The sequence below is a fragment of the Anticarsia gemmatalis genome, chromosome 3, assembly GCF_050436995.1.
Source record: "Anticarsia gemmatalis isolate Benzon Research Colony breed Stoneville strain chromosome 3, ilAntGemm2 primary, whole genome shotgun sequence".
NCBI classification, from domain to species: Eukaryota; Metazoa; Arthropoda; class Insecta; order Lepidoptera; family Erebidae; genus Anticarsia; species Anticarsia gemmatalis.
The window spans coordinates 7537138-7561360 of record NC_134747.1 but is presented as its reverse complement, the minus strand read 5'-3'; the positions used below and the strand labels follow the sequence as shown (position 1 = coordinate 7561360).

Here is a 24223-nt window from a genome sequence, read left to right as displayed (position 1 = left end):
TAACATTCAGAAACCTCAACTTTATTTCATCGAACACCTCTCAGCTCGCATTACAATGCGTATTTTGTGGAAAACTTTATGCGGTGAAATACACGAAGTAAGTTGTTAAATATTTTCGTAAATTGAAAATTAATTGTCTTAAATGTTTATGAGTGTAATTGAGTGCTTGTGTTATTATAATTTTTAGTGCCTTTTGTTATCCTGATGTTTCACACGGGTCGTATCGGGTTCAGTGAAGAAGTGGACTTTTGTCCATTGACGCATGAAATAATACGCATTTATTTTCCACGAAAAATTAAAAGGTAATGATATTCGTGAATTACGCGCAAACTTCTTTCATGTGGTAAATAAAAAAAACAACGGTATACGGAGGTCCCAAATTCGATTCCCATGACGGACAAAGACATGCTATGGGCCTTTTTCTAATTTACTTTGGATTATTGGCAAAAGTAGTCTGGATTTTCGTAACGTGCATAGTAAATGGCAATAGGATCGGCCCTTACTACATAGGACTACCATCGTTAGCGCGTTGTGGGTGTATGTCCCATAACTTTGCCTAGGCCTTTGGTATAACGGGCGTGATATTAAGTATTAACGTTGCATAAAAAACAAAATCAGCATCTTTCTTTTCAACTTCGTTTACTATGTCATTATTAATTAATTACCAATTAATAACAATTAGAGCTTTTTGTTATCGTGTAAGTGAATTCGTTAATGTATTCTTTTGATGCAGATAATTAGCAAGAGCATCTAATTGGGTATGAATTGCTTACCTAATTGGATCTCATTTGATATGCAAGCTAACGACGAGCTTGGAAACAAAAAATACTGGAACAAATCATGAACATTTCTTTTTACTCAGGACGATTTCAAAAAACGTATTTACCAACCACATTATATAATATTTACTATGTCCACTCAATAATTTATAAATTTTGTGAATCTAACTTTTTAAGGATGTTATTAATTTACATCCACGGTTCGGCATTCTAAGTATTTTTTTCATGAACACTTAATTTTTGAAATTTAGTCGTGTAATTTATTGTTCATTTGGCATAAGTTGTAAATATCAAAAATGGATTTTAAATGTCAAGTCAATACTTACATTTCAAAGAAACAATAATAATATTCTTTAACAGTCTTGATTTTTTTATTACAAAAATATACGAGTATTATGAAGACAAAGATTTTGAGCAAAACTGATATTCTTATCTTATCTTATCTTAGGGGTGGGGGTGCCAGTTAATGCCTGGCTGTCACTTCGACCATTCCTGATTCTTTGTGTCACCCCCTCCTTTGCTGCTCTAGACGTTGGGGGGCAGGGCAAAACTTATCAGTTTTGCTATGCACCCCACCGGAAGCAGCCTGTAGTCTTCTGGTCTAGGGTAGTGTTGTAAAAAAGCTCGAGTCGGCGCTTAAACGCTTGAGTCGACGCTTAAGCAGATCGCCAATGCTCAAGTCGGGACTCGACTGAAGCGCTCGACGCTCGAGCAGTGGCATGAGCGTTAAAGTGAGCGTTATAGCTCGAGTTTGAGCGCGCGTTTAGATTACATAGCTAGGGAAACTGTAAAATAGAAATAAGAGACTTGCAGTTTTATTTTTAATGATTTTATTTAATGATTTTATTATAATAGTAGAAAAATACTTATTTATTGACTGGTATACAATATGCAATAATATGATCTAAGCCATAAGGCTCAAATTAAATTACAAGTAACAACCTAATGATCTTTCTTCGCAACTAAGTTAAATTAAATACTTCCTAAAATCATCACACGTCTTTGCAACACTATATTTTTTTTAACCATGAGGAAAGACACATACTGGCCTGTATATTTTCGTGACTAAGTCTATTCCTTCTTTTAGTTACGATAAGGCCAGCTTTGGAAAATGCCACTTCGCTTGGTACACTCGTGCTTGGGACTGATAAAATTTCGAATGCCAGTTTAGTTAAGTTGGGCAATGTAGTTTGCTTATTTTTCCACCACAACATCACATCTGTGTTCTCAGGTTCAATAGATAAATTTAAATAACTATCAATCTCGTCTATAGAACTTCTATCGGATTGCTGTTTATATATTGAAGAGAAGAATGATTTTCTGGTCTGAATTTCAGGTTCTTGATTTTCGATCCTATCTTCACGAGAAGGTGCATAATATTCATTTTGATACATTTGTCTTAATTTTCTTAATGGTTCCGTGTTGCTTTTATTCATGAAATAATTATTATTCAGACGTGGATCTAATATGGTAGCTATTTCAGCGAGATCAGTTTTTATAAGTGAAGAGTATTCATTTAATTTCGTAATCATAGCGTTTACGGATTTTTTTAATAAATTTACATTTTGAAATTGTTGCATGTGATCCAACGAGTCCACCACGGGAATAACATAATATATACTAGGATATTCATGTACAGATAACATTACCGTGGCTTCATAGAACGGCTGCAAAAAATCAATCAATACTTTTATATTATTCCAGTCTTGAATGGCGTATTCATTGAATTCAATTTTTTCAGAACAAATGAAGTCCAAAACAGTTTTCATTGACAAAGCTCTTTCTAACATCAGAAACGTAGAATTCCAACGTGTTGGAACGTCTTTTATGAGGTCTAATTTCTTGACATTTAGTGACACGCAGCTTTCTTCGTATGTTTGCTTCCTTTTAGGCGATAAAGTTATAAATTTCACTAGCTTGGATACTGCAGATATAGTCGAGTCAGCTTCATCTAGACCTTTCTTAACCACCAAATTTAATACATGGGCTAGGCATCTTACATGTAATATATCCTTATATTCTGCATGAAACCGTTTAAGAAGCTGGATACATTTTATGTTTGTTGAATCGTTGTCAGTAGTAATCGAGATTATTTTGTCCTTCAGCGAATAATCAGAAAATATTTGCGTAATCTTCAACAAGACTTGCTCACTTTTATGAGGATATGGTATAAGATCAAATTCAACCAGTATATAAATCAGCTGCCCCTCATTGTTTACAAAATGTGCAGTTACTACTATGTAAGGCTTATTCGTAAGTGACGTCCAGAAATCAAAAGTCAGAGAAACTTTATATTTTAAGGACTTGATCAAATTAATAACATCTTTTTTTTTCTCCTTGTACAAGCTTTGAATTCCTTTGGTCAATTTGTAACGACTTGGTAGGGTATAATTTCCATTTAAAACATATATAAGCTTTTGAAAATGTTCCTCTTCAACGATATGAAATGAATGATTACCATGAATCACAAAATTTTTCAAAAAATTGTCATACTCTGAGTTTCTTAAAGGGGCTTTATGTTTATATATGCAACTGTTGTTCCGTTGGCGTAGAGTAGACGTACTGGCAATGCTGGCATCTGGATCCGTAGATTCAGTGGTCGTCGTATGCCGTGTTATATGTTTTTTTAGTATAGATGTAGATGTTTTCTGTGAATAACCTTTTTTGCAGATTTTCCACGTAACACGACCCGCCATTACTTGAAAATGATCCCATTTCCAACTCTTCCGAGTGTTATTGCTATCACGTTGAGATAATTCTGTTGAATTCGACTCCGCAGCCGCACTTAATTCCATCATATTATTATCTTGCTCATTTTCACTGTTACTACTAACAATATCACATTCGTTTTCCATGTTATAAATGCGAAACAACAAGGAAAGTAATAGAAAATACACAAAATATAATTGTTTCCGCTTGTTCACTCACAGTACTTGCTTATACGACCAAAGTCAAAAGATATGTAATACTCACCGTACCTACCGCCCGCCACAACTCCTAACATTTATTATTTATCACAATTTTCTAATCTACCCGCATTTAAAAATTACAACGCTTGAACGTTTGAGCGCGTAACTCGAGCATGAAAGTCTAAACTCTCAACGCTCGCAAGCCTTAAACGCTCAAGCGTTTAACGCTCGAGTCTAAAACGCTCCAAAGCGTCGACTCAGCGCTTAACGCTCGACGCTCAGCGCTCATTTTTACAACACTAGTTTAGGGTAACCGCATCCTAGAAGATCCATTCTTTTCCTTCCTAAAGCATCACACTCGCACAGTATGTGTTTCATGGTTTCTGCTTCTTCATTGCAGTGCCTGCATTTAGGGTCATCTATGGCACCTATTTTATTTAACATGTAGTTCGTGCCGTAGTGTCCTGTGAAAGCACCAAGTATTTTCTTGATGCTGTCTTTGCTGAGGTTTATTAGGTTATTACTCCAGCTTTTGTTGACGTTATTTATGAACAGTTTCGAATGGGTTAGTCCAGATATGGCTTTCCATTCTTTCAGATGCTGGTCCCTGGTGAAGTTGGTTATTGCCAGTTTGACTGTCGCAGCAGGTAGTCCAATTATTGGTTCTGGACCTATTGGGAGTGATTCTGATCCTTTCCGTGCAAGTTCATCAGCTTTCTCATTCCCATCTATGCCCGCATGGCCTGGTACCCAAACTAGCCTAACGTTATTTGTACGACCTACCTTGTTCAGGTTCTTTATGCAATTCAGTACAAGTCCCGAATTGACCTTAAAACAGCAAAGAGCTTTAATAGCTGCTTGACTATCGCTGAGTATATAAATGTCGCGATTTTTTGTATCTCGTTTTATAATCTCTTGGGTGCATTCGATGATTGCGTGTACTTCTGCTTGGAAGACTGAAGCATATCTGCCTAGGCTAGTGCTTATGCTGCAGTCCTCCGAGTGGACGCCTGCTCCTGTGCCGTTCTGCATTTTGGAGCCATCGGTGTACCATATCTGTCTCGATTTGGTTTGTGTGTAGAGACCTTGACTCCATTCTTCTCTCGTCGGAATCGTCATCTTAAAGTTTCTGTGAGTGACTAGTATTGTCTGTATTTTGTCAGAGTTCATATCTAGCATCTCTTTTAGATGAGGTTTTATGCCCATGTTTGTATGGTTGCACGTCATCATCTTCCTTGTCCCGAGGTTTGCATCTTTGAGTCTTTTCAACGCATTGATTGCCTCTCTTTGGACTGTAAGGTGCAATGGAGTGATTCCAAGTAAGGTTTCCATTGCCGCCGTTGGTGTTGTTCTGAAGGCACCTGTTATAGACATGCAGGCAGCCCTTTGGATTGTGCTGAGCGCTTTCTTGCATGTCTCTTTATTGGTTCTTGGCCACCATACTACACTTCCATACTTGATGATGGGTAGGATCATCATTGTGTAGATCCAGTATAGTACCTTTGGTTGGAGTCCCCATGTTTTGCCATAGGCCCTCCTGAGCATGCCAAAAATTCTTAAGGATTTATTGGTTATATGCTCCTGGTGTTTTTTCCAGGTCAGATCTTTGTCCAGTATGAGTCCTAAGTATTTGACCTGTGTCGACCATTGTAATTCTTCTCCTGCCATCTTTAGGCTTTTGAAGTTTTTGAGGTCTCTTTTCCTAGTAAAGTACATCGTGGTGGTTTTACTAGGGTTGATGGATAGGTGGTTTTCTCTGCTCCATCTTTCTGCTATTTTGATCGCTTCTTGTGACAACTGCGAGACGATCGTCGGAATTTTTCCGTTGACCATAATGGCTAGGTCATCTGCGTAACCTACCGTGTAGAATGGTCCTGTGTTCAGTTCTTTCATTAGCGAATCGACCACTAGGCTCCACAGCAGAGGCGACAGCACCCCTCCCTGTGGGCAGCCTCTGGTTGTTCTGATGTGGATTGTATCGCCAGCTAACGTGGAACTGATAACTCTGTTTTGCAGCATATTCCCGATCCATCTGCAGATGGTTGGGTTCACGCCATGTTTTAAAGCAGCATCTTGAATAGCTTCGAAGGTGGTTCTGTCAAAGGCCCCTTCTATATCTATGAAGGTGGCCACGCATATTTCTTTGCTTTCCAGTGCTGCCTCTGCTCGTTCTATCACTAGATGAAGAGCTGTTTCGGTCGATTTCCCTTGTTGATAAGCACATTGCCTATCGTGGAGTGGATTATTTCTTAAAGGTCTGTCTCTTATATGTTTGTCAATCAGCTTTTCGATCGTTTTAAGTAGAAACGATGTAAGGCTGATGGGTCGATATGACCTAACATCTTCGTAGTTTGTTTTTCCCGGTTTAGGCAGGTATACTACTTTCACTTTTGATAGTTTTGGTATATGGCCATAGGCTAGGCATGCTCTGTAAATACGCACCAAGTGTGGTATTAACACATTGCTGCCTTTTTGTAGGAGTATGGGGTATATACCATCTGGTCCTGGTGATTTGTAGGGCTTAAAGCTGTCAATTGCCCATTTCAGAAGGTTCCCATCTACTATTTTCCTGGCTGTGTTCCATTCAGCCCTTGACGTCTTGATGAGATTTTAACATTGATGATTGAAAACTGATATTACATTTTACCGAAAACGTTAGAGAGTTTCTGAATATTAACCAGACCTTTTGATTTGTGTTATCATAATTTTATAAAAGGGAATATAGAATAAGCCAGGCTCATTTGCCAACAGAACTTGAAAAGGGAGTGTCAGTTGGAATCCAAAGTATTACTTTTATGAGTTATTTCAAAAGCCCCATTAAAGCAACATGGTATCCTATGGTTCGAAAATTGTTCAAGCAAACTGTTGCTGTAAATTTATTTTCTAAGAATTTTTACATCAAAAATAGGATATCTCATCCCTAGTTATATTACGAAATATTTATTTTCAAGAAATAGCTGTTGTATACTACGATAGATTTATGAATATTACGAAAAACGATCTATGAACCAAACTCTCATGACTTGTACACATAATTTTAAAATTAAAGGTTACGATTCCTTATTTGTTTACCCGACTTTTTGATCGAGATACGAGATGTATAATCGTAACTTGGTCGTGTACAATATTACGAGTACCTATTATGTATCATATTGTAGAATAGATGTCGTCTCTATATCCTGAACTCGAGTTATATCTCATCATTAATTGTCTTTTGGTCAGAAAGGACTTATTCTGTGTACCGAGAGTCCTTCATAATTGTTTTATTTCGAACAAAGCCTTGTCGCTTGGTTAAATATTAACACAATCGATTGAACCGAAGATTTGTCGCTACTGTTTTCTTACCATTGTTTTATTTTGTTCTGTATAACATTGTTTACAAAATGTTGTTTGATTAGATTCAACGCCCACTCTCTTTTGATAGTTGTTATAAATAAAACAGTATAGTTTTTATTATTGTTTTCATTGAAGGGATGAGGGTTTGATGTTTTAAAAACACTGAAATAGTACAATTTTTGGTCTTATTTGGTAACAATCTAGTACATACATGGGCATTTAACTAGCTGACCCGGCAAACGTTGTTATGCCCTATATCTAAATAATAGAAGTGTCACGTAGAGGTATGAAAAATAGATGTTGGCCGATTCTCAGACCTACTCAATATGCTCACAAAATTTCATGAGAATCGGTCAAGCCGTTTCGGAGGAGTATGGCAACGAAAACTGTGACGCGAGAATTTTATATATTAGATTTAGTACATTCCAAACATTAAATCTACTCAAATCTATGAGGAATATTTACTCAGATTATACTTAGCGCAGAAAAATAAGTAAGTATTCGAAGTTATGGACTGTGGTGGTCTGAAGGCCTGACCCCTCTCTCATTCCGGGAGGAGACTCTTGCCCAACAGTGAAACTAATTAATTAAATTTCTCTTATTTTTGTTTTCATCCAAGATTACGTTACACTTGTAGCGTCCATGGAATCTTGTATTTGGTGTAAAATAAAACATTAAGAGTAATTGTTGTGTTGAAGGGATATTCTTGGAAATGTCCAAATTAATTGTTAGAAACTTTTGTAGACGACCGATCTTGGAGCCTACTCGGAATTATTTAATTACGCAAAGTTCTATCGACAGGCGAGAATTGCCTAAGGGTTCATCTGAATTCTGGTGTAGCTATTTGGGAGCTTTTACTGTGATTTCCACTGTTTCTTTATTTGATAATATCTACAAAAAAAATATTTATAAAAAATCAACTTATTTTATTATTGTCTAGGTGATTATTGAATAAATACCTGAGTCATACTTCAGTTTATATTTTAAACAAAACCTTTAATATTTCGCACCGCCACAGCTAATACGTAGCTAGTAACAAAAGAATTCCTTAGCCAGGGTAAGGAATACGAACCCAAATTTTATTCGTAATATATAATCGGACCCTTTTGTTGCGAAAGAATGTTGAATAACTCAGTAGTAATGATTTTAGTTGGAGAATATTTTATAAACTTTTGTTGCCAGAGGTTTATGGTATCGGAAAGTGAAAAATATGGCACAAATTAGAACAATATTTTAGTTGACTTCTTAATTCATCTTCTTGTTATTAATTAGAGATTTGTTTAAACGTTCCTTGCTAGGCGTTTTTCGGCGAACTGTCGAGGAGTAAAATCAAAGAAGAGCTTTAATGAATCCAGCTATAAGAAGTCATTTGGTCATAGTGGGTTGAGCAAGCCTTGGTGCGGTCATTCCATAGATGGGTGACCGCATAGTGATGTCTGAACTGGGCGTCTTCGTGCTTCGGAGGGCACGTAAAAAGTCGGGCCCGGTTGTTGTCAATTAAGATAGCAGTCGTTAAGCCACGTCAAAGACTTTCTGCGGGTTGAAAAACTTTGACACTAGGTTGACCACTAACCATACGATAAGAAGAAGATTTTAAAATAAAATACCACATAATTATTACTTTATGTAACCTTACTGTTCAACTGATTCAAGTAGGAAAATGGAGAATTCAAGTAGTGTCAGAGGTTGATTCAAATAATTCTAGGATTAAGTAGAATTTATTTTCCATCAATTATTATCATTGTGGGCTTCGGTCACATCGAACCACGCTTTCAATACCGAGACTTACTGATCGTTTTAATTACGAGCGAAGCCCTTGGCTACATAAATATTGATCCAATCGAATGGATTTGATAAATTAGTCTATTGAAGCCTGTTTTCAAGGGTCGGTTCTCAGAATCTCCTCTGACCGACTCAGGGATAAGCAAATCAGAATACATACAAACTAACAATAAATGTTCATTTTGTACCTTCAAATTCAGTCTATTGATTTAACTATAAGGCTAAGTCGAATCTGTGCTTAGATTTAGCTGTACTACTCTTCATATTTTATTCATTTGGCGTATATTTATATAGCACAATCATGAGAATCATGAGATTATGTGAAAGTTAGTAATAATTTCGGCTGTATTTGTTTTAGACCATCATTTGTCTGTCTCCCCCCAATTTCCAGTTGAATTGCTGATATAACCATACAAATCAAAGCCAAACCTAATAATCATGTATGTGTGGAAAAAGTATTTCAAGCCCGCGTGCCCGTTTATTTCATACAGTCGAAATGTTGTTTATAGGAAGATTACTTAGGAATTGAATTTACTACTGGGATAGCGGCTGAACGCCCAAAACTTTACGAGCTTGTAGTCATGATTTTATTACGAGTAAATTCAGAAAGCCTTAATACAAATATTTGTTTTCTGTATATTGCCAATTATTTCTTTAAAAAAACTATTTGTTTTTTTATTGTCTATGGTTAACATAATCGCGTTAATATTAGTTTCCATTTACAAAAATATAAATAAGCTTGAAAATGTTGCATCAATTTTGTGCTCGTGACAGTAACCAATGCGATCATAATAATAATATAATTTCCATTAGTTTATTTTTTTCCAACTCGCACTTGGCCAGCGTGGTGGGCTCAACCTAACCCCTCCCACATTATGGAAGGAGACCCTTGCCCAGCAGTGGGGCATTAATGGGTAAAATTTATTATTTATTATTATTTTGTTAAATAATTTGATAACGCGCTACAATTTCGATGCAGAAGGTAATCGCGGGTCTTATTTCTATGATCATAAACAATAAGCTAACGTTTCGACATTAACCATAAATTATTGGGAGCTTTGAACGGGTTGTTATTATGTCTAAATTATCCTCGTGTCTTTGGTCCCCATTATAAATAAAATAGGTCAAGTTCTAAGAAAGACCTATCAACACATGTTTAGTATCATACAATACTTGGAACCCATATAAAAACCTACCGTATCGGATTGGGAGTTTGCCCTTTGTGGCAGGTTTTAGAGGGCGGTTTTAGTAAAAATATATTTTTGTATCAGTTACAAGACTCTTCTACCTGCCACTTGAAAATCTATTCTAAAAAAATCTAGTAGAATTAATCCAGATTATAAATTTTCTGTGTACCACATTTCTTCAAAATCCCATCTTTAGTTTCGGTATGATTGAGTGACAAACGTCCATTCAAACAAACAAACTTTCGTATTTATTACATTAGTTGGGAATATAATAGTAAAGTATCTTTACTATAGTACAGCCTACAAGAATCTTACGCTAGTTATACCCACTAGCAGTAGGTGATAATCAAAATACGAAACTACGCTGTTTGCGGTAGTTTATCTATTCAATAGCGTTAAAACTCATATAAAAAAACTCTATTGAATGGATAAACTACCGCTAAATGTACTCAGAAACCGGGCGTAAGTCTATATTTTAATCATTGTCAAGTGAATATTCAAATGAACTTAGTGTTTTCACTTCACTATTTATAAAAATCGTGTGAAAGTAGTAAATTCTGAAGTGTATACTTATTCTGGATGCATAATGGTGAAGTTTCAAAGCAAACTTTATCGAAAACTTGGCGAGCACCGCGGTTGCTGCAGAATTATTGTTCCGAGTGCTTTTCACGCTAATCAGTATGAATTGAAGTATGCCGCAATTCTCCGTAATGCATTGTTTTTAATTAATTTTATGCAATTTATTATTTAGATTTGTTTTTATAGCAATATATTAAATTAGAATATATATAGGTAACTTTGATGTTTAGATATAAAATATTAATTCAATAAAGCACTTTATATTATACACTTAGAGTTTTCTTTGGTTTGCTACATCTACGTTGTTCAGTCCCAAACAAAACTAAAGTTGGCAAAAGTTTAAAATACACTACATATAAATTAATACAATTAAAGTTAGTGTAACGGAACACACATCATAATTAACACTTTCGGAAAATATTAAATACAATTGTTAATTATTTTTTTTAAAGACGAATAGTACTTTGATTAAGTTCAGTTTGGTGCCTAAAAGGATCTAGCATTTCCTGAACTTAGCCCAAAGAAATAATACAAAAATACACTAACTCAATAGTGAGTACAATACTTACATAGCTTCATTTGTGCAAAGAATACATAATTCATATCATTAATTATAATCACTAGTACAAAACTGGGATATTTGTTACAACAAACGTTACAAAGACCAAATTTTACGCATAGTTGTTTTAAGACTATTAGCATAAATTACTTCACAAGTGGGTAATGTTTCTTAAAGGCCGTTAAATTTACGATATGAATTTAATTAGTGAAACTGTTATAATTAATGTATTACTATTATTACATGTGTATATTAGATAATGGGAACTGTGACGTCATAAAAGGGTTTGTATACAGCGATTTGGTATATAATACCTATCTATTGTAGTCACTAAGTCGTAGTATTAGTATTTTAAGTGCAAAAGTTTGTGAGGATGGATTTATGTATCTATGTATGTGTGTTAATTACTCTTTCGCATCAAAACTACTGAATAGATTTTGATAAAATTGTGTGTATAGATGGTTTATAAACTGAATTATCGTTGCCGGTAATTTTAAATGGTAAAATAAAGGTAAAAACGCGGACGAAGTCGCGGGTAAAAACTGTTGATAAATATTCACATGTAGTGTATTTAGGTCGTTTTATAACGTTTAATGTCTTTAATATGCTATAAAAGTAAAATCTGAGGCGGAAAAGGCTATTTAAATAATTCTATACAAGTCGTGGGAAAATCCGAATGTTGTCTTAAGGTTACAATAATTTATATTTAAATGGAGATTGAGAAAATAATTTTCATATTCATGTTGTGATTTTAAATAGACCTTATGTTACAGTTACTAGCCAAGTAATTAATCGTATTGGCGAAAATTAAATTACGAGTTATTAAAATTATACAAAGCATTTGTTTTCTCTGAAGGAAACCATATAAATGTGGGATGAAAGGGCGAAGGTTCGGAGCGATCGGAATGTATGGGTGTAGGAGAATGAATGGAAAATGGGAATGATTGAGGAAACAAAAGAGGAGGGACGAAAAATGATAACGGAAAACGTGGTTCACGAGTAGAAAATTTCAAACAAAAATAAATCTTAGCATTGGTTGCTAGTGAAGTCGACTGCTGATCATAAGGTCTCGTGGTTGAATTCCGGGTCGAGCAAAGTATAAAGTATTTTCTAATGAACCATAACTTTTAAGCTCTTGCGTTGCATGTTTAATGTATAGAATACGGGAATTAACGCGAACACGGCGAGTGCAACCTGCGCCGAAACGTTAGGCATTTTAAGGTAAAATGCGTGTTCACGTTAATTCCCGTATTCTATAATACATTTTCTAATGAATATTAGAATGTTTCTCAATAGTATCCCGGAGTTTGTAGACGTGCCCTGCAAATGGCAATAGGGTCACTACAACGCGGCAACATTGTAAAAGACGCAACATGGATGTATTTCACCTCTGTATGACAGGCGTGATATTATGTTTGTAAGTATGCAATCTAAATTTTTAAAACAATCTAAAGCTTGGGTTTTTACTAGCGCACATAAATACGTTTATTTTGTAAGATTCAGTTCAAAATAAGGTCTATAACGTATGGTTGTGTACGTATGTTACAGTGTATTGTCTCGTATGAATACCCAAATACAATTAGCCGGTAGCGCAGTTGAAATCTGCAAACATTTTTTGTAGCTCACTATCTAAACAAAGATTACCTTCCATGTTTGTTTTTATTCGGACAGTGTGATAACCTGGTTATGGGGTAATGGACTTTTGAATATGACTTTTTGTTATTTTCTGTGTAGTTCTAAGCGGTGACGCATGCCACTGTAATCATATACAATACTCGGGTCGTGAAAAATGCAATTGTGTCTTTGTTATTTCTGGTATTTATATCAAACATCAGCTCAAAGTTCGGTAGCTTGCCCAGTACATGGCGACATAATCGCCTCTACTATACGAGTCGAACCATTTCAGGTCGCAAATTATGGATGTATTTTATATTAAAGAAATAACAAACAACAGCCGATGCACCGAGCAGCGGTGCTTTGAAATATGTCAATAAAGACGTATACACTATTGATCCACGTTTAAAGAAGATTGTCAATTATAAGTAGAGTCATTCGGGGTAACTGTTCGCAGTGGGTAAGTGAGCGCAGGGCCTATATCTCTGATCGGGGTGAGGGGGCGGGGGTGACTGTTTTGGTCAATCGTAGCTGCAAGTGACGCGAACTAGTCGCGACATGTCAGTGCGCCGCACCACTCTTTGTTGTTTATTTATTCGCAAAAAACTGTTTTAGGCCATTTGATTGTGTCTTTCTTATTGTTTGGAAAACATTCTGACACGCAAGATTGTAAAGCAAGACCAGGAAAGTCATGTTTTTTTAATTAAATGGTTATTGTTGTTGAAATTTGTAAGCGTGATATAAAGTTATATTCATTACTTTGGACTCAGCGGTTCTTATATTCAATTTTGGGGCCTGCGGGAAAGTGTGCGCGGGTAAGTGGGCGCACGCGCACACTTGCCCGGATTCTTATAGATAATAATAAATTTATATAATTTTAGTACCAAATAAACTCTTATTTACTTATTTGTTTTAGTGTAGCGCCATGCTTCGAAATTATATTAGAAAAAAACCTGAACTTGCGACTGTTAAAACAAATCGCTAAAGCAAAAGCTCTAATTGAACAGGGTAAAAGTAAAGCAATTGGTATAAGCAAGTCATGTCTTCGCAAAAGACTTAAATTAAACGTAGCTGCATCTTCAATAGGTCGGCTTAAGCCAGAAACAGTACAAATTATTTAATTTGATTATTTATTTTTTTATATTTCTACCTAGAATGTTCAAGTAGTTTTGTTGGTTTTGTGTTTGGATTTTCTGAGAAGGAGATGTTTGGTTCTGGTTAATTTTCATTAAATTTACTTCAAAGGCTAGATAATTTTGGTGAAATAATTTAATTAATAACATTAATTTCGGTCAAATTAACCAATGCGTTCACTTGTCCCAAGTGCGTCTATTTACCCCATAGCTGTGCGCACACTTACCCAAAACACGGGTCAAGTGTTCGCATTCCGACTTTCAGTTGTTTTTGTCTGTTTGAATGAAAACTAATATACTTACAGATTTAGTTTGTCTTCCAAATTGTAGTCTAATAAATGTTTATTTTGATATGTTACTTTTATTTTACTGATTACACTGTTCTAATTCACAATGTGATCCCAAAGGTGAAAGTGCGCACACTTGACCCGAATGACTCTACTACTTACCTAACCTGTCGAGTCTAAAGGTCAAACCCGGCACGAGTGCCATTTAGCTAAAGCACTCATTCCTACAATAAAAAATTATACGCGGAAAACGGAAAGTCTTATCAAATAACAATATAAAGTAAAATATTGTATGTACAAAGGCATTAAGTTTAATATCGCTAATGGCTTAGAGTGACTTTGCAGTACTTTATCTCTTTCAGCTCCGGGGATCAAAGATTATGAACATATTATGAAGGAATTGTTCATTGCTTTACAAGATTGAATTATTAAAGTTAATCCTATACCATTGTGCAGGATTGTAGGGAGAATCTACCTCTATAATGTAGAAGCGTGGGCTTAATTCAGAATCAGGTAGGTATTGGATTAAGATCGATGCACTGGGAGACTGAATGGATTGCACGTTCGGTGCATTAATGAGATGATTACGTTGCTTTATTGATGCTCTACTAGTTTCTCGATAGATTCGATTTCGAGAATTTTGACTATTATGAAGTTTATTACCAACAGTTGTCGCTGAAACGCTTATGTGTTTAGGATTTACAAGATATGGCATCAAGAGATTTCATCTGAAAGACTATATGTCTATCTATCGCCTAGGTATGTGTTAATATGATCCATAAGTAGCTTGCTTTTGTTCACGCAAAAACTGCCAACGTATTTGGTACACAGATTGTTTACATCATAGATTAAGATAAGTTACTTTTTATCCCGGGACACCAGTGCACGCAGAGGAAGCAGCGGGCATAAATACCAAACGCAAGGACCACTTTCGTCAAATATAAGTCAGGAATTTTTTTACTAATATTACGTGGTCTGACTTACAGGCACAGTCGTTTTCAGTCTGTAGCAGATTATATCTCGAAACTTTATTCCTAAATCTGAATATGATTTAGCATTTTAGTTTATGCTAGCACGATAGAGCTAATTTAACAATAAGCGGCAGAGTCTAATTTTGGTTTGTCTATAATAATCATCTTCTTCAACAAAATAGCTGGGTTTAGTAGAAATACTAATTCTCTTAAGGAAACAATAGCAGAATATTTAGATTTCTATGAATGTGTTCCACGTGGAATGTCTTACGGTAGAAATTCTACTAAATATATCTAAAATTAAATTTAGGATCATGTTATTTGCTACAGTTTATAGGAAATTTGAATTAGAACAATGAATAATTATCCATTGGAAATTATATACCTTGTTATTTTCTCGGAAGAAATGTGAATGAACCACAGAAATTAGAATTTCCACGTTTTCAACTGAAATGTTTAATTGTTTTCGAACAATAATAGTTCACAAGATAACAATATTACAGGTACACAAAAGCATTTCCGGGACCAAAATAACGACTAAAGGTCGTCTTCGGGGTACGGAATTGTTACCGAAGATATAGTAAAATCTTCTAGTATTTATCAAAAGAAATAATTTAAAGCAGAATATTATCTTATTACGGTATATTTAAAAGTATGGACTACTTAAGTACAGACAAAAGATTGTAAATTTGAATCCCGTAGTCGCATTTCTGTTCCAGTATAAAAGGACAAAGTTACATATCCGGTTACGTTCCACGGAGTTTTCAATTAAACGTAGTTTTTTATTAACAAACAAGAAACTAATTTAAATGTGATAAAAATGGACGCCATTATTATAAGTGTAATAAGTTTTACATCTCCGGGTCGGCTGTTCTATAAGGAAATCGTAATTGTACACCGTTCACATTGTTTGACCTCCTAATTGCGCTTGTATGCTCGCTTATTACATTTATTAATACAAGTAGATTCATTTTTTAATCATTGTTCTTTGTAAATTACTAGCCTGACGCCATCTAATAGTTTTAAATAGACCCTCCATACTTCAATACCTTATATTGTAAACGTCAATGTGTGCTTTTTTGTCCTACTTTTACGTCTGAACGATTACACTTAAAACGTGCTCGGTAAATAGATAGTATGACGGGAATGGACTTAAGCTATTTGTTTCGAAGAAGAAAACTACAGGAGTAGAGTCACGGGCATAAGTAACGCAGATTATCACAATGCACAATATGCATGAACACTTGTTATATTTATAGCGAATTATTTTGACTGTTCTAACTTTAGTTTCACTATAACTACGTATTATTTTGGGTACGGTATTAGAACGATTCCATTAGGCATAAGATAAGAGCCATAGAACATTTTCACTTATATTTATGACGAGGGTGTCGAACGTAAGAGGATGCAAGGGATTTACCTCCCCCATACAAAGTAATGGCATGGTTTAGTTCGCGGTCGGGCTCATATTAGTGAGGGACAATTATGTCGTTTGACGGGGGAAGCGCTTTGTAATTTGTGGTTATGTGACTGACAAATCATATTGACATGGAATGTGGGTTTACCTGCGCGGCTGCGATTTTATGTGAACATTCATATTTGACAGAATTGTAATTGTAATGCTAATGATTGACTATCACTGCTAATAAATTGTCAAATCCCTAGGTTTGATAAATTGAAAACCTTGATCAGTAAATGTGAGTATTATAAATAATGGTTTTATGACTTGTTCTAACTATAAAAGAAAGAACATCGTGATGAAATGTTGTCCAAAAATTTTCAACGTATTTCTGGCAAGAAAAGATCCTAACACGTACTTTACCAGTGTAGTGGACTCAAGGCTTAACCCCTCCCTCAACTCGGAAGGAGACTCAGCACAGGGTTGATAATAGGCTAAAAAAATATAAACATAATCAAGATGGAGAATATAAGTCAAGAGTTAGGTAGGGAAAAAGTCTTTTGTATTTTTTTCCTCTTGTTATTAACACTTTGTCACATTATTCAGCTAGTATATTTGAGGAACTACTCTGGTAGTTTAAAAATAGTTCATATAGTAACAGTATAATATGTTAGTTTACTTAGCAATTAGTAGACTGTCGAAGCAGACATTAATTGACTACAACAGACGCTACTCATGCGAGGTGTGAGAAAAAACAGGCATGTAAAATGATTTTATGGAGTAAAAAATATAAAGTAAATGGTTAATCTTCATTGGAATTGTATCCATAGAATATAAAAAAAATGCGTCGGTAAATTGTAAGTCCTTTAAGCCACACTTGCGCTTGTTTCCGGCTGTCATAAACATAGATGACAGTTGCTACCGGGATTGAGGGTAAAAAGTATCGACTTTTTGAAACCAAGCAGTTTAGAAATATAGTTTGAGTTTAAGCTATTTATGAGGCTGATCTTGTGTTTTACCTCTACCTTGGATATCCAGATTCCTAAATTGCTGTTGATTCTTCTTAATTCTATCCAGAAACGAACTCCTAATTCTAACTTCAGAACTAAAAAAAAATGATATTCCTTCTCGTATCGTAGGTTCCTGTTCGCCCAGAACTTTTATCGTCGTTTATGATCCCAAATGACAGAATATGAACTCGACCGATGTGATTGGCCATAATGAGACTAGGAGGAAGACAGTTCTATAGATTAATCCGATAGCAGTAAAAAACTAAATGTTGCCGTATTACTACGTCGCACGCAAGGTCATCAGCCGTTCAAAACGTTTAACTACAAAAGGAATCGCGACGTTCAGATTAAGAAATACGTCACAATCATATATTTACTTCTCAAACGTTGAAAGAACTTTAGCAAGTTTCGTCTAATTTCTTATGTGTGTGATTTTAATGAGTCGGTCTCGATTCAATTTATTTGAGTCATTTACTATGACAATATGGTTTACATAGTTTAGGAATGTCATTGAGATTTGGATTTAAGTATTTTTTGCAGCCTTAGTGCTGTTCGTAATACTTAGGTCACTACTTATATTTTGAGCCTTGACGAATCTGATTGTTTTAGACCCCATTTGGTTTTTTCATCGTAAAGTTTGACCTTTTTGACTACTACATTCCTAAGAAAGTTTTGAAATCTGCGCTGAAAATATTTTCAATATCGTCGATCGAAAATTGTAAGTGTGCGGAAAAATGGTATGAGGGTGTTAACACTTTCGTGCAAATATTTTTTACGACTTTCGACGTGACTTATAGAAACAGTCGTGTCTATATCGACTTATTTATTATTTTGATGATAAAGTCCGATCTTTTGAAAATTTAAAATGCTAATATGTAGAGTTCTATCATGATTATTTTTTCCTCACCAATGAAATTCCTGAAGGTCGTCCAAGGTCACCAGTTGTGTCCGGAAAAATCGATGCTGTGCGAAAATTAATTATGCATTTTCGTTTCCTGACACATCAAGAGATCGATACGATCCTATACATTATTTCCACTCTTAGATATAAAATATTTGGAGAGAACATTTCCGTTTAGAAGTTTTTTTCTGAACGAGCCAATTTTTTTTCTACAAGAATTCGCAAAGGTACTCGCGCTGATTAGTGCGCACAAATGCTTTAAAATTCTATCGTTTTGCTTCAAAATACATGTATCAAATCGTGACAGACCACAGATCTAGGATCTATGCGCATGAGCCGAAAAGTAATTGTCAGTCAACTTAATGGATGCTTTAAGATGAACCAAATCCAGAAAAAGATTTTCGCGCTCGAAGCACTTCGAAACAAATAGGCCCTTGATTTTTTATAAAAACTTTGTCACGGCCCAAAATGTTTTTAGAAAAATGTAGAATGGTTAATTCTTATTGATTTACAATCAAAAGTTTACCGAAAGACTGGTTTAAAATATGGAAAAACCACAAAATCCTACAGGTCGAGTGCTATAATGACAATGCCCGCCCTAACACATCTTGTTAAACAATCGGCTGTTATGTGCACGAAAATAATCGAATAAATTAGTTTCTCGCCATACACTACAGTTTAACATCAAATGACTTTATTTAGTTCCAAAACATCAAAAATAAATAGCATTAACCTTGATTTTTCATCGGCACAAGAAACAGGTTATGCTTTTAAACACTCTGTTTTTGAGGGGTCTTCGGGAAAGAAAAAAAAATATTTAAAAAATATTTCGATCGGATAAAAATCTATCTAGATCATGCATAAGAATACCCGAGAACACGATAAAGTAGTTTCCGCCTACATATTTACCGTTTTTCATAGTTAGGCTCAAAATATAAGTAGTGGCCCACGTATTCTTGCTAATTAAATTTGAAAAGTGTATTGAGTAAAGGACCATGATTTGTAATTTGAAATGGTCTATAGCTCGAATTAGAACAAAAAAAAATAAGAAAACTATTCCTTAATTGTAGAAATATTTCCGTAACTTATTATTGAAATCGCATTAAATTGCTCAATTGAAGTTATTTCTATGAAGATCTCTCATACAACATTTTAGCGAAAATTTAGTGTTGATTTTTGACTTCTTCGAATGTCTTGCCCTGTTGAAGTACTTTAGAATGCTCAATCATTTTCTTTGAAATATGTTATTATTTACAAACCTTACTTATAAAGTGCTCCTTTTATGTTAAATCTGTATTTTCTACTTACTTATTTCATACATATTTTATAAATTTAATTTCAGTAACAAACGGTTTTTACCTTCCTTCCTTATGTTCCTATAGAAACAACAGAATTATACCCGCTCAATAATTTTCATAATAAATATTGTTTTGGATCCCATGGTCCCTTGGCTTTTCTCTCATTAATGTCACTAATGAATACCTATTAGAATACAAGATGTCTGCTTTAATTAAATACTCAAATAAAAGGTACGGTAATGAAAACATATTATTGTAACACGAGAGAATCGACAAGTAAAAGCTTTAGTTAATAAGTTCTAAAACGTAGAAATGAAATTTTTTTAGTTTCCGATTTTTCATTGCCGGTGAATTCGAGGAAAATGGTTGACGTAAAGCATTGAGGAATCAATATTGGGCGATTTCGGCGATAATATTATAGATTATAGAAAATCTGCAAAAAAATTTAAAGTTGTTGTTTGAATAGTTATTTGACGCAGAAAAAAATTGGTCGATAGTCTAACTTAAATGGCAATGACTGCTGCCTTAATTGCTACTTTTCTTTTAAACGGTATAATTTTCTCTCCGTGCAGTTATGTAAGGATATCAATAAGTATTTAATTGGCTCAATTACGTGGCAATTGGCAATAAATAATGAATGACCGATAACACTCATCTGAAAGCAATTAATTGTGACTTGAACCGTTTAATAACCTGTCAACTGCAAGAAAGTGCAATTACCGAATAAAAATTGTATAAATGTTGCAGCAGAAAAACTTACTCATTAATTAATTTAGTTTATATGTCAAAGGTTATTCTAATTTGCAAATAAAACATTGATAATACGCCTGCAAGTAAAATGTACATATTTCTTGTATTACATATTATTATGTTAATTTAATTAAAAGAGCGCTGAGCATTTCCTTGTTCAATGATGAACGGTTCATTCAACAATTAATCCATTCATTCAAAAAGAATCTATAATCTATTTGAACAATACGTTTTGAAATCATCTGTAGTGAAATTAATTTACGTTGTTATTCGTGCAGTGCTGTCATCATGAATGCAGGTGAAATGCAGACAACGCTGCAGGACACAGTTAGTTATGTTAGAAAGATGTCGTGCTACTATAGCAATGTATTAATATGACGTGACAATGAATATGACATCGTGTACATATTTAATGCAGACACGAATGCAGATGTTGTCCACTTAGTATGAGTGGTTACCATATAGATACACGTATCATTCTGTTACATACTATGTGGCAAAGCATCTCTATTCTGTTGTACTGATAGTATACTTTAAAAGATACTTTTATCTATTACTATTGTGTTAAAAAAAACCATTATATTAGGTCGGGATAAAAGTCTTTTCGCATTATAGTATGTATGAACTTGTAATAAAATCTTTTCTCTACACAAAAAGGCTCGATATTTGTGTACCTCACGAGCTCACTGAAAGAAACCTTATGAACCGTGTACTCATTTGTGATCCTTAAAGCCAAAGAGATTTTATTACAAGTTCATAATAATCCTCTATTTGTAGATACAAAATACTTTTAAAACTTATGAGATGAAGTTCGGTTTTCTTGACCTTTTTTGCTGTGGTTCTCTTTGTGTCAACATTTTAAATAGCGGACGCGGGCACAAAGTAAACCTCTGAAAGTTTGCACTACATAGGGCGAGTCTTTTGTACGCAGTACAAATTTACATAAAAATAAAACCTTAATGAAATATTTAAAAAAGATAACGTCCACTTCAGAACTCTTATGAATATCTCGCTTTGCAAAACCTCGGTTTATGAATGCAATGTTTATTTTGGAATAAATATGTTGCGGCCATGCAAGGCTTTGATAACTTTTTTAAAGTTAACAGTTGCTGTTAGTTGCAGAGTTACAAAATGTTGGACACTAAATTTGGAAATCACAGCAGTACATCGTCACCTTTTATAGCTTAAACGGCCTAATATGATTTGTCTTAACTATACTATCCTATTTTGGGAGGTTTATTAACCTAGTTTCAACAAAGTTGCAGCCAAGGCACAGACGAGGTAGATATACTTAGAAATCAAATCATAATTCATTTCGGCCAAATGTTGACACTTATGTTAGTCGTTACAATGACTGAATCTAGCACTAGCTTGGAAAGGGGTAGAGCCTTATGAAAAGAGCTCATGGCCGGAGCTCATGGAACCTCATGGCCACTTAATATTATAACATTTGTATTGACATCATTGTTCATTTTCAGAAGGAATCAGTAAGTTAAATAATACAGTGAAAGTATAAACTGCAGCGCTATAAAACACTTTATTTTATGTGTTTAATTGAGAGTATGATATCAATTTTATCAGGCTTTCGTGGAAATGAAAATCCTTGTGGATATACCAACAGGGTTGACAATTAGTTACTGTGAACCATTTGTGTTAATATTGTAAATATAATAACGTTTATTTTATGTTGCCTTCTAATGTTTGAACAACCTTTTCGGTTTCATTTGTTTCGTTGTGTAGTATCTATAAGCTAACACTTCTGTTTCGGTAGGGTTTGTATTTAGTGTATACCGACGATAATATATTATCGTGGTCAGTGTTTAGAGAGTACCTAATTAGGGTACTTATTTAGGTTACTCATTTTTCAGGGTTCTGGGATTACAATTGATTGTTTTGGCCACTTTGCTCATCTCTCATTTCGTGGTTAGATACAAATTACCTACCTTTCTATGTGAACAAACACAATCTGTTCAAATCAAATACCAATAACAAAGTAGTAAACAAGGTGTTTTTCTGACAAATTGCAGCCACCATTAAAATTGTTGATTACTCATACTGGTACTTGCACCATGTACGTAACTTTGCCGAGTCTATATTGGTCATAATCTAGATAAAATTAAGTAAAACACGGTATAAATAACGCAATGCTGCCATTTCCGTTTGTAAAAGGAGTTAAAGTTGTTTGTGCAGCGCTGTGTGGCCTACCTACTATATTTTTTGTACTTATGACGATGGCCATCTTACTAAACTCGACACAAATTATAAGTAAAGATGTATAAAGTTCTTACTTCACACACATATTTATACATTTATGATGTCTCCGTTAGTATGTGTGTGTATGTTTTTCTGATATATTCTTAAATTTCAAGTGCTGCTATAAGCGTTGTTTTCGCATAAATCCATAGTTTAAAAACTATCGTCCATACATATTCGAGTAATGCACTCGTCCCTTGTCTCCGATACATAATGCATTATGTAAATATTAGATGAATAGATAGTTATTTGATATACCTTGAGTCAATTGTGAGCAGTGTTTGTGGTGATATATGGACCAGGTCCCAGCGGCCCGTGCGCCGCCTGCCGGCCGGTGGCTCGTTGGGTTAACGATCGGAGAATGCACTTTGTAAGTTTGGGTCAGTAGTGGAACCACTCTCGGAAAGTTACACAATGAAAACACGAATAAAACTGGTATGTGATAAGAAGTGCAGCGCGCGTCGCGCTCGTCGTGCGAGTTGCGCGCTGGCACGAGCGTCGTGCGCGGCCCGCGGTTATCAACTAAACACATTAAAAATGCCGGTTGGTACACAACCGACGACCACTTTTCTTAACGTGTATCTTAACAGCTCAGTGCATTGTTGATTCGACGAGCTCCGGCCATCTCCGCGATGCTTCCTATTCCATTCTATTTAACGAAAATCGATTAGCAAGCGTGTTTACCATTATCTCAAGGCTGCGATGATTTCGATCGATGTTTGATTGTAGTGATACACACACAAGGCTCATGGTAACGAATCGTGCGTTGTTCAAAGTGTTGCCTGTCCGCGTTTTCGTATTCATTCTCGTTATTTTTTTGCAGGGATCTTACTTTGAAGCTGATTAAATTTGCATATTTCAGATTTACATAATGATAAATCTTTCCGTATTTATTCAAACATTTGAAATTAAGTCTGCGGAATAAATTGTGGTTCACTGAATAAAAATGACGGTATTACCTATATTAATTTACAAAAATGAAAAGAGTATCAAGGGTAAATTGAATAGGGGTCGTATCTATATTTCTAAAATATAATGGCAGTAAAAGGTTTGAATGAAATAGAATACATTAATTATACATTTTCTCTGCAATGCCACTGTAACATACATGTATATTACAGTGAGAGACGTTCTAGAAAACGTTACTAGAGTACAATAATAATGTCAATCGTATGCAGTTCTATGTTCTATACGTAAGTAAACAACACACTGTTCATGGCACATGAAATGGAATACGAATATGAACTCCATTGTAATATATTCATGTTTGTTTTCAGTTAAAAATACTTGTGTATTAAATCCATAGCTTGTCAAATCTTTGTTTGTTTTTATGGTGAAAAAAATGTATGTTTGAATTAAAACCACGGAGAGGTGCAGAAACTCTCGGACTCATAAAGCCTTCGTCCAAAGAAAAGTTTGATATCATTCATATCATGTGGGGTCATATTATCCAAATACCCAGTTTTATGGCTTGTG

The 24223-nt window shown here is 34.8% G+C and overlaps 1 protein-coding gene across 1 annotated transcript in view; it reads right to left on the bottom strand.

Annotated features, from left to right (window-relative positions):
* LOC142987430 (bcl-2-related ovarian killer protein-like) overlaps positions 1-23306 on the bottom strand; it is a 53466-nt gene extending 30160 nt beyond the window's left edge. The window contains exon 1 of the mRNA XM_076136180.1: positions 23006-23306. The gene's annotated coding sequence lies outside the window, so the exon portion shown is untranslated. The remainder of the gene's footprint in view (positions 1-23005) is intronic.
* Positions 23307-24223: the final 917 nt, after the last annotated feature.